The sequence below is a fragment of the Prionailurus bengalensis genome, chromosome C1 (genome assembly GCF_016509475.1).
Source record: "Prionailurus bengalensis isolate Pbe53 chromosome C1, Fcat_Pben_1.1_paternal_pri, whole genome shotgun sequence".
Lineage (NCBI taxonomy): Eukaryota > Metazoa > Chordata > Mammalia > Carnivora > Felidae > Prionailurus > Prionailurus bengalensis.
In genome coordinates, this window is record NC_057345.1 from 40,316,490 (window position 1) to 40,326,111 (window position 9,622).

At 41.5% G+C, this 9,622-nt stretch overlaps 1 pseudogene; it reads right to left on the bottom strand.

Annotated features, from left to right (window-relative positions):
• Window positions 1-8,774: 8,774 nt before the first annotated feature.
• On the bottom strand, window positions 8,775-9,145 carry LOC122479587 (annotated as a pseudogene).
• Between the last annotated feature and the right edge of the window lie 477 nt (window positions 9,146-9,622).

Genomic DNA, 9,622 nt, shown 5'->3' on the forward strand with positions numbered 1-9,622 from the left:
AGATGAACCAACCCCTAGCTGCCCACGGATTGGAAACTCCAACTTGCTGGCCCACTCTGCTGGGGAGAGGCAGGACTTACAACCCCCAAAGCCAGCTGGGCGGGCCAGAGGGAGCTGTCTTCCCTCTCTGAGCCACACTTTCTTCTCCTGTGAGCAGCTCTGTGTGACAGGCAAGGGTCTAGACACTGAGGACACAGCAATCTTTTCTTTTCTATTTATTTATTTATTTTTGCAGTGTCCATCCTCTCCACTAGACTGTGAGCCACATGAAGGTAAACACCAGCTCTCTCTTGCTCACCCTTGTATCCTAGCCCCACCCACATAGGTGCTCAATCAATACTTGTGAAATGCATGCATGCATGAGTGAGTCACCTTGTTTGGCTTCCCACTAGCCTGGGAGCTTCCTGGGAGGCTATGTGGGCTGCATACCACATATGAGGTATCACTTATCTCCTGGTGCCCAGTTCCCAACAGAGCAATGACAACCTTGATGCAAACTACACCAGTTCTCACCATACAGAACCCTTCTTGGTGGCACCCAGTATCAAAAACACCTCGACTGGGGGATCAAAATGAACATCACCAGTGACAGGTAGACAGACATCAAGTGCTTCCTGATGTGTCCCTGAGAAGGACACAACATCATTTATGCAGTGTTATAGCCACTGGTGCAGCAGCTGAATCTAATTACAAAGGAACATCAGACAAACCCAAAATGAGAAGCATTCTACTAAAGAAGGAGCAGGGAGCAGGGGGCAGGGGCAGACTGTGTCTTCAAAAATGCCATTTTCATAAAAGATAAACGCTGAGAAACTATTCCAAGTTATAGAAGACCAAAGAGATGGGGCATTTGGGTGGTAGGTTGAGTGCTCAACTCTTGATTTCAGCTCAGGTCAAGATCTCATGGTTCATGGGATGAAGCCCTGCATCAGGCTCTGTACTGACAGTGAGTAGCCTGCTTGGGATTCTCAGTCTCCATCTCTCTCTGCCCCTTCCTCACCCCTCTCTATCTCAAAATATATAAATAAACATTTAAAAAAGAAGACTAAAGAGATATGACAATTAAATAGAATGCGTGATCATCTACTGGAGAGACAAAATGCCATAAAGAATATTACTGGTCGGGGGGAAAAGCCAAAATGGCAGAACAGCATGGTAGGTTTTTTTGCATCTTGCATCCATGAAATACAGCCAGACCAACACTAACCATTCTACACACCTAGAAAACTGATTTGAGGATTAACACAACAATCTGCACAACCTGAACCACAGAACTCAGCAGGTATGGGGTACAGAGAGGTGAGCTGGGGGAGAAAGAAGCCACAGAGAGCAGGGAGCTGTTTTTGCTTGAGGAGAGAGGACGGAGACAGGGTGTTGGGGAGGGGAGTATGGGAAAAGCACCCCCCAAAAGCAGCTGGAGAGAAAGTGGAAAAGTGGAAACAGCCACAGGGACTGAACTAAAAAGGGAGAAAGGAGAGGGTTTAAATTCCATTAAGACTGAAACAAGGGGAGTGCAGAGTCTGCAACTCCACAGCTCGATACCTGGTGGTGCTCTGGTGGGAAGGGCGAATCCCCAGGAGCAGAGTGAAGTCCAGGGAGTCTTTGGGCTACATGGAGAGAGGTGGTTCCCCTGCTGGAAGGACACTGGGTTCAGGCTGTGCGGCCACCCGGTCCCAGCAGACTTCAGAGAACAATCACATTCACGGGTGCTGGAACAAGGTCGTTAAGGGCTAAGCCTTATGCCAGAGGTATGTTGTGATTTTCCATGATCCCTGAAACGCTGTGGCTACATGATTGCGTGAACTTTTTCTGGAGTGGGCTAGCACACAGCCGCAGTCTCGGGCATCGGCAGCAGCAAGGTCCCACAAACGTTCCTGGGTGCAGCTGGCACCCGGCCATTGTTCGGTGAGACCCTCCCAAAGAGCGGCAGAACGAGTCAAAGCCGCAGTCCCTCAGAAGCGAGGGGTCGGTAAACACAGCCGATCCGCGATAAAACTCAGAAGGGAGGTACAACCTGGCAACCTGACAGCTTGGTCACAGACAGCGTAAAAGCAGGGAGTGGACGGAAGCTGGAGACAAAGGATAGGCATGCAGTTGCCGATCAGAACAGCGCCCGAATACTAGAGTCTGGGTAGATCGGTGACGCCATTTTCACCCTCCGCCCCACCCTACGCATGCGCATACACATACACACCTGCAAGCTCCACAGCAATCTACCCCAGTAGGCTAAGCAGCACCATCTAGTGGGGAACGGAGCCATTACACTAAGCCCCGCCCAACTGGGCCAACCTTGCTCTTTTTTTGCCTTTTTTTTTTTTTTTAACATTTTATTTATTTTTGAGACAGGGAGAGACAGAGCATGAACAGGGGAGGGTCAGAGAGAGGGAGACACAGAATCTGAAACAGGCTCCAGGCTCTGAGCTGTCAGCACAGAGCCCGACGCGGGGCTCGAACTCACGGACCGCGAGATCATGACCTGAGCCGAAGTCGGCCACTTAACCGACTGAGCCACCCAGGCGCCCCATGGGCCAACCTTGCTCTTTAGGAACACAAGTCTCTGCCTGCTTAGTTTACTGACTATAAAGAGCTTCATACATTGACTTCTAGGAGAAAACGATGTAATTTCAATCATATTTCAGTCTGTTCATTGGTCCATCTATTCAATTTATTTTCTTCTTTTTTGTTTCTTTTTCTTGAATACAGAAAGAGAAAAAAATTATTGTTATTTTCAATTTTTATTAAAAATATTTTTCTTTCATTTTTATACTATATTTTTATTTTTTGTAAATTTTTAAAATTCCATTTTACTTCCATCATTTCATTTTATTCCACTTCGTGTATTCATTTTTTCAAATTTTCAAACATTTTCCTTTTTCCCCCCTTGTTTCTTTAATCTATCAAGCTCCTTTCAACAACCAGATCAAAACACACCTAGGATCTAACATCATTTATTTGATTTGTGTGTGTGTGTGTGTGTGTGTTGTTTTTAATTTTTTAATTTTAAATTTTTTACCTTATTAATTCCTTTTCTTCCTTCAAAATGACTAAATGAAGGAATTCACCCCAAAAGAAAGAGCAGGAAGAAACAATAGCCAGGGACTTAATCAACACAGATACAAGCAAGATGTCTGAACCAGTATTTAGAATCACAATAATAAGAATACTAGCTAGAGTCGAAAATACATTAGAATCCCTTTCTGCAGAGATAAAAGAAGTAAAAAATAGCCAGAATGTAATTAAAAATGCTATAACTGAGCTGCAATCATGGATGGATGTAGCAGCGGCAAGGATGGACGAAGCAGAACAGAGAATCAGCGATATAGAGGACAAACTTGTAGAGAATAATGAAGCAGAAAAAAAGAGGGAGATTAAGGCAAAAGAGCACAATTTAAGAATTAGACAAATCAGTGACTCATTAAAAAGGAACAACATCATAATCATAGGGGTCCCAGAAGAGGAAGAGAGAGAAATAGGGGTAGAAGGGTTATGTGAGCAAATAATAGTGGAAAACTTTCTTAACCTGGGGAAAAACAGAGACATCAAAATCCAGGAAGCACAGAGGACCCCCATTAGATTCAACAAAAACTGACCACCAACAAGGCATATCATAGTCAAATTCACAAAATACTCAGGCAAGAAGAGAATCATGAAAGCAGCAAGGGAAAAAAAGTCCTTAACCTACAAGGGAAGACAGATCAGGTTTGCAGGAGACCTATCCACAGAAACTTGGCAGGCCAGAAAGGAGTGGTGGGATATATTCAGTGTGCTGAATCAGAAAAATATGTAGCCAAGAATTCTTTATCCAGCAAGGCTGTCATTCAAAATAGAAGGAGAGATAAGAAGTTTCCCAGACAAACAAAAATTAAAGGAGTTTGTGACCACTAAACCAGCCCTGCAAGAAATTTTAAGGGGGACTTTCTCAGGGGAGAAGAGATGAAAAAAAAAAAATATATATATATATGTAAATAAATACCAAAAGCAACAAAAGATTAGAAAGGACCAGAGAACACCACCAGAAACTCCAACTCGACAGCATCATAATGGCAATCAATTCATATCTTTCAGTACTCACTCTAAACATCAATGGACTAAACACTCCAATCAAAAGACATAGGGTAACAGAATGGATAAGAAAACAAGATCCATCTATATGCTTTTTACAAGAGACCCACTTTAGACCTAAAGACACCTTCAGATTGAAAGTAAGGGGATGGAGAACCATCTATCATGCTAATGGTCACCAAAAGAAAGCCAGAGTAGCCATACTTATATCAGACAATTTAGACTTTAAAATAAAGACTGTATCAAGAGATGCAGAAGGGCATTATAACATAATTAAGGGGTCTATCCACCAAGAAGACCTAACAATTGTAAACATTTATGCGCCAAATGTGTGAGCACCCAAATATATAAATCAATTAATCACAAACATAAAGAAACTCATCGATAGTAATACCATAATGATAGGAGACTTCAACACCCCACTCACAGCAATGGACAGATCATCTAATCAAAAAATCAACAAGGAAGCAATGGCTTTGAAAGACACACTGGACCAGATGGACTTAACAGATATATTCAGAACATTTCAGCCTAAAGCAGCAGAATATACATTCTTCTCCAGTGCACATGGAACGTTCTCCAGAATAGACCATATACTGGGACACAAATCAGCCCTAAGTAAGTACAAGAAGATTGAGATCATACCGTGCATATTTTCAGACCACAATGCTATAAAACTCGAAATCAACCACAAGAAAAAATTTGGAAAGGTAACAAATACTTGGAGACTGAAGAACATCCTACTAAAGAATGAATGGGCTAACCAAGCAGTTAAAGAGAAAATTAAAAAGTATATGGAAGCCAATGAAAATGATAACACCACAACCCAAAACCTCTGGGATGCAGCAAAGGCGGTCATAAGAGTAAAGTATATAGCAATCCAGGCCGTCCTAAAGAAGGAAGAAAGATCTCAGATACACAACCTAACCTTATGCCTTAAGGATCTGGAAAAAGAACAGCAAATAAAACCCAAAACTAGCAGAAGACAGGAAATAATAAAGATTAGAGCAGAAATTAATGCTATCGAAACCAAAAACACAGTAGAACAGATCAATGAAACCAGAAGCTGGTTCTTTGAAAGAATTAACAAAATTGATAAACCCCTAGCCAGTTTGATCAAAAAGAAAAAGGAAAGGACCCAAATAAATAAAATCAAGAATCAAAGAGGAGAGATCACAGCCAACACAACAGAAATAAAAACAATAATAAGAGAATACTCTGAGCAATTATATGCCAATAAATGGGTAATCTGAAAGAAATGGAAAAACTCCTAGAAACATATACACTACCAAAACTGAAACAGAAAGAAATAGAAAATTTGAACAGACCAACAACCAGTAAGGAAATCGAATTAGTAATCAAAAATCTGCCAAAAACAAGAGTCCAGGGCCAGATGGCTTTCCAGGGGGAATTCTACCAAACATTTAAGGAAAAGTTAACATCTATTCTCTTGAAACAGTTCCAAAAAATAGAAATGGAAGGAAAGCTTCCAAACTCTTTCTGTGAAGCCAGCATTACCTTGATTCCAAAACCAGACAGAGACCCCACTAAAAGGGGAACTATAGACCAATTTCCCTGATGAACATGGATGCAAAAATCCTCAACAAGATATTAACCAACTGAATCCAACAATACATTAAAAAAATTATTCACCACGTCCAAGTGGGATTTATACCTGGGATGTAGGGCTGGTTCAATATCCACAAAACAATTAACATGATTAATCATGTCAATAAAAGAAAGGACAAGAACCACATGATCCTCTCAATAGATGCAGAGAAAGCATTTGACAAAATACAGCATCCTTTCTTGATAAAAACCCTTGAGAAAGTAGGGATAGAAGGAGCATACCTCGAGATCATAAAAGCCATATATGAATGAGCCAACACTGATATCATCCTCAATGGGGAAAAACTGAGAGCGTTCCCCATAAGGTCAGGAAGAAAACAAGGATGTCCACTCTCACCACTGTTATTCAACATAATATTGGAGGACTTAACCTCTGCAATCAGACAACACAAAGAAATAAAAGGCATCCCAATCGGCCAGGAGGAGGTCAACCTTTCACTCTTCCCAGATATGATCCTCTATATGGAAAACCCAAAGATTCCACCAAAAAACTGCTAGAACTGATCCATGAATTCAGCAAAGTTGCAGGATATAAAATCAATGCACAGAAATTGGTTGCATTCCTATACACCAACAATGAAGCAACAGAAAGAGAAATCAAGGAATCAATTCCATTTATAATTGCACCAAAACCCATAAAATACCTAGGAATAAATCTAACCAAAGAGGTGAAAAATCTATACACTGAAAACTATAGAAAGCTTATGAAAGAAATTGAAGACACAAAAAAATGGAAGAATATTCTATGTTCCTGGATAGGAAGAACAAATATTGTTAAAATGTCGATACTACCTGGGCGCCTGGGTGGCGCAGTCGGTTAAGCGTCCGACTTCAGCCAGGTCATGATCTCGCGGTCCGTGAGTTTGAGCCCCGCGTCGGGCTCTGGGCTGATGGCTCAGAGCCTGGAGCCTGTTTCCGATTCTGTGTCTCCCTCTCTCTCTGCCCCTCCCCCGTTCATGCTCTGTCTCTCTCTGTCCCAAAAAATAAATAAACGTTGAAAAAAAAATTAAAAAAAATAAAATAAAATGTCGATACTACCCAAAGCAATCTATATATTCAATGCAATTCCTGTCAAAGTAACACCAACGTTCTTCACAGAGCTACAACAAATAATCCTAAAATTTGTACGGAAACAAAAAAGATCCCAAATAGCCAAAGCAATCTCAAAAAAGAAAACCAAAGCAGGAGGCATCACAATCCCAGACTTCAAGCTATACTACAAAGCTAATCATCAAGACAGTATGGTGCTGGCACAAGAACAGACACTCAGATCAATGGAACAGATAAAGAACCCAGAAATGGACACACAAATGCATGGCCAACTAATCTTTGACAAAGCAGGAAAGAATATCCACTGGAATAAAGACAGTCTCTTCAGCAAGTGGTGCTGGGAAAACTGGACCGCCACATGCAGAAGAATGAATCTGGACCTATCTTACACCATATACAGAAATAAGCTCAAAATGGATGAAAGACTTAAATGTAAGACAGGAAGCCATCAAAATCCTCGAGGAGAAAGCAGGCAAAAATCTCTTTGACCTTGGCCACAGCAACTTCTTACTCAACACATCTCCAGAGGCAAGGGAAACAAAAGCAAAAATGAACTACTGGGACCTCCTCAACATAAAAAGCTTCTGCACAGAGAAGGAAACAATCAGCAAAACTAAAAGGCAACCGATGGAATGAGAGAAGATATTTGCAAATGGCATATCAGATAAAGGGTTAGTATCCAAAATCTATAAAGAACTTATCAAACTCAACACTCAAAAAACAAATAATCCAATGAAGAAATTGGCAAAAGGCATGAATAGACACTTCTCCAAAGAAGACATCCAGATGGCCAACCGACACATGAAAAAATGCTCAAGATTACTCATCATCAGGGAAATACAAATCAGAACCACAATGAGATACCACCTCACACCTGTCAGAATGGCTAACATGAACAACTCAGGCAACAACAGATGTTGGCGAGGATGTGGAGAAAGAGGATCTCTTTTGCACTGCTGGTGGGAATGCAAACTGGTGCAGCCACTCTGGAAAACAGTATGAAGTTTCCTCAAAAAATTAAAAATAGAACTACCCTACAACCCAGTAATTGCACTACTAGGTATTTATCCAAGGGATACAGGTGTGCTGTTTCGAAGGACACATGCACCCAATGTTTATAGCAGCACTATCAACAATAGCCAACGTATGGAAAGACCCCAATTGTCCATCGATGAATGTGTGGATAAAGATGTGGTATATATATACAATGGAGTGTTACTCGGCAGTCCAAAAGAATGAAATCTTGCCATTTGCAACTATGTGGATGGAACTAGAGGGTATTATGCTAAGCAAAATTAGTCAGTCAGAGGAAGATAAATATCATACGACTTCACTTATATGAGGACTTTAAGATACAAAACAGATGAACATAAGGGAAGGGAAGCAAAAATAATATAAAAACATGGAGGGAGACAAAAACATAAGAGAATCTTAAATAAAGAGAACAGAAGGTTGCTGGAGGGATTGTGGGAGGGAGGATGGGCTAAATGGGTAAGGGGATAAGGAATCTACTCCTGAAATCATTGTTTCACTATATGCTAACTTGGATGTAAATTTTAAAAAATAAATTTAAAAAAAGAAAATTACTGGGTCAATTGACAAAATGGGAATACAGTCAGAACTGATGAAACTATTAGTGTTAATTTTCTATTGCTGCTGTAACAAATAATCACAAATTTAATGGCTTAAAACAACCCAAATTTATTTAGGATGTAGACATCTTTGGGGGGGCCATTATTCCTGCTGACATAGTCATAATTGATACAAGCATCTTACCAATGACAAAATTACTAAAGTTGTTAACTGTCCTGTGCTTACGTAAGAAAATATTCTTACCCTTCAAAAGTATACACTGAAGTATTTATTTGTTTATGAAAAACAAGGCTTTCTTGATTTATTTGACATGCGGGTGAGAAGAGGAGGACTGTAATGTCACTGGCACATCTGCATGAAGGGTTTCAGAAGCTGGTATCCACCAGGCCCTTCCTCTACCAGGAGGACTCTCTGCAAGGGGCAGGCAGCTCACAGATGCCCTCTGTGCCAATCATAGAACAGTCATGACTGTCCCTTTCTTGCCAATCTGCCAGGGTTCCAGGGGGGGAAAGCAGATAATTATCGGATCCTGGCCCAGGTCCAGCTCCTTGGTGAGGGACTTGAAGAATTGGGCTTTGTGACTGCAGTTCTCCTCTGCAGTGTCCTCCACATGGGATGGAAAAGATGAGCAGTTGCACACAGGGCTCAGTGGAGCTGTTCACCACCAAGGCCAGACCTGGTCACACCATCATGCTCACATAGTCTTCAGGTTGGCCCCGGATGGCTGCACTGGCTGTGCCGAGTCGCTCTACCAGTCCTGTGGGCACGCCGCTGTTTTGGGCAAGTTCGTGTCCAGCTCAACAACTGGCATGTCTGGTGAGAAGGAACCGGAGTGGCCATAGCAGCGGAGAAAGAACACGCAGAGTCTACACTCAAGTATTTAGAGGCAAAGGGTCACGGTGTATGCAACTTACTCTCATATGGAACGGAAATAACAATATACAAAGAGAGGGAGGGGGGAAATGATAAAGCAAATTGACAATTTACAATAGGTACTTCTGGATAAGAAGTATATATAGTAGCCTTCCTACTATATTTGCAACTCTTCCATAATTTGAAGTAATTTCCAAATGAAGTACGTGTGTATGGCTGTGTGTGTGTGTGTGTGTGCGCACACGCGTGTGTGTGTGTGTGTGTGTGTGTTTGCAATAAGTAAGAGTGCCAAGGAGCTGAGACAAGAGGTTTGCTGTGTCTTGGTTTCACCTCACCAAGTAGATTGAAGAACACCTCAGGCGCTCTCTGTTGTAGACAGAAAACCCTATGTCCTCAACATGACATTCAGGCTTTT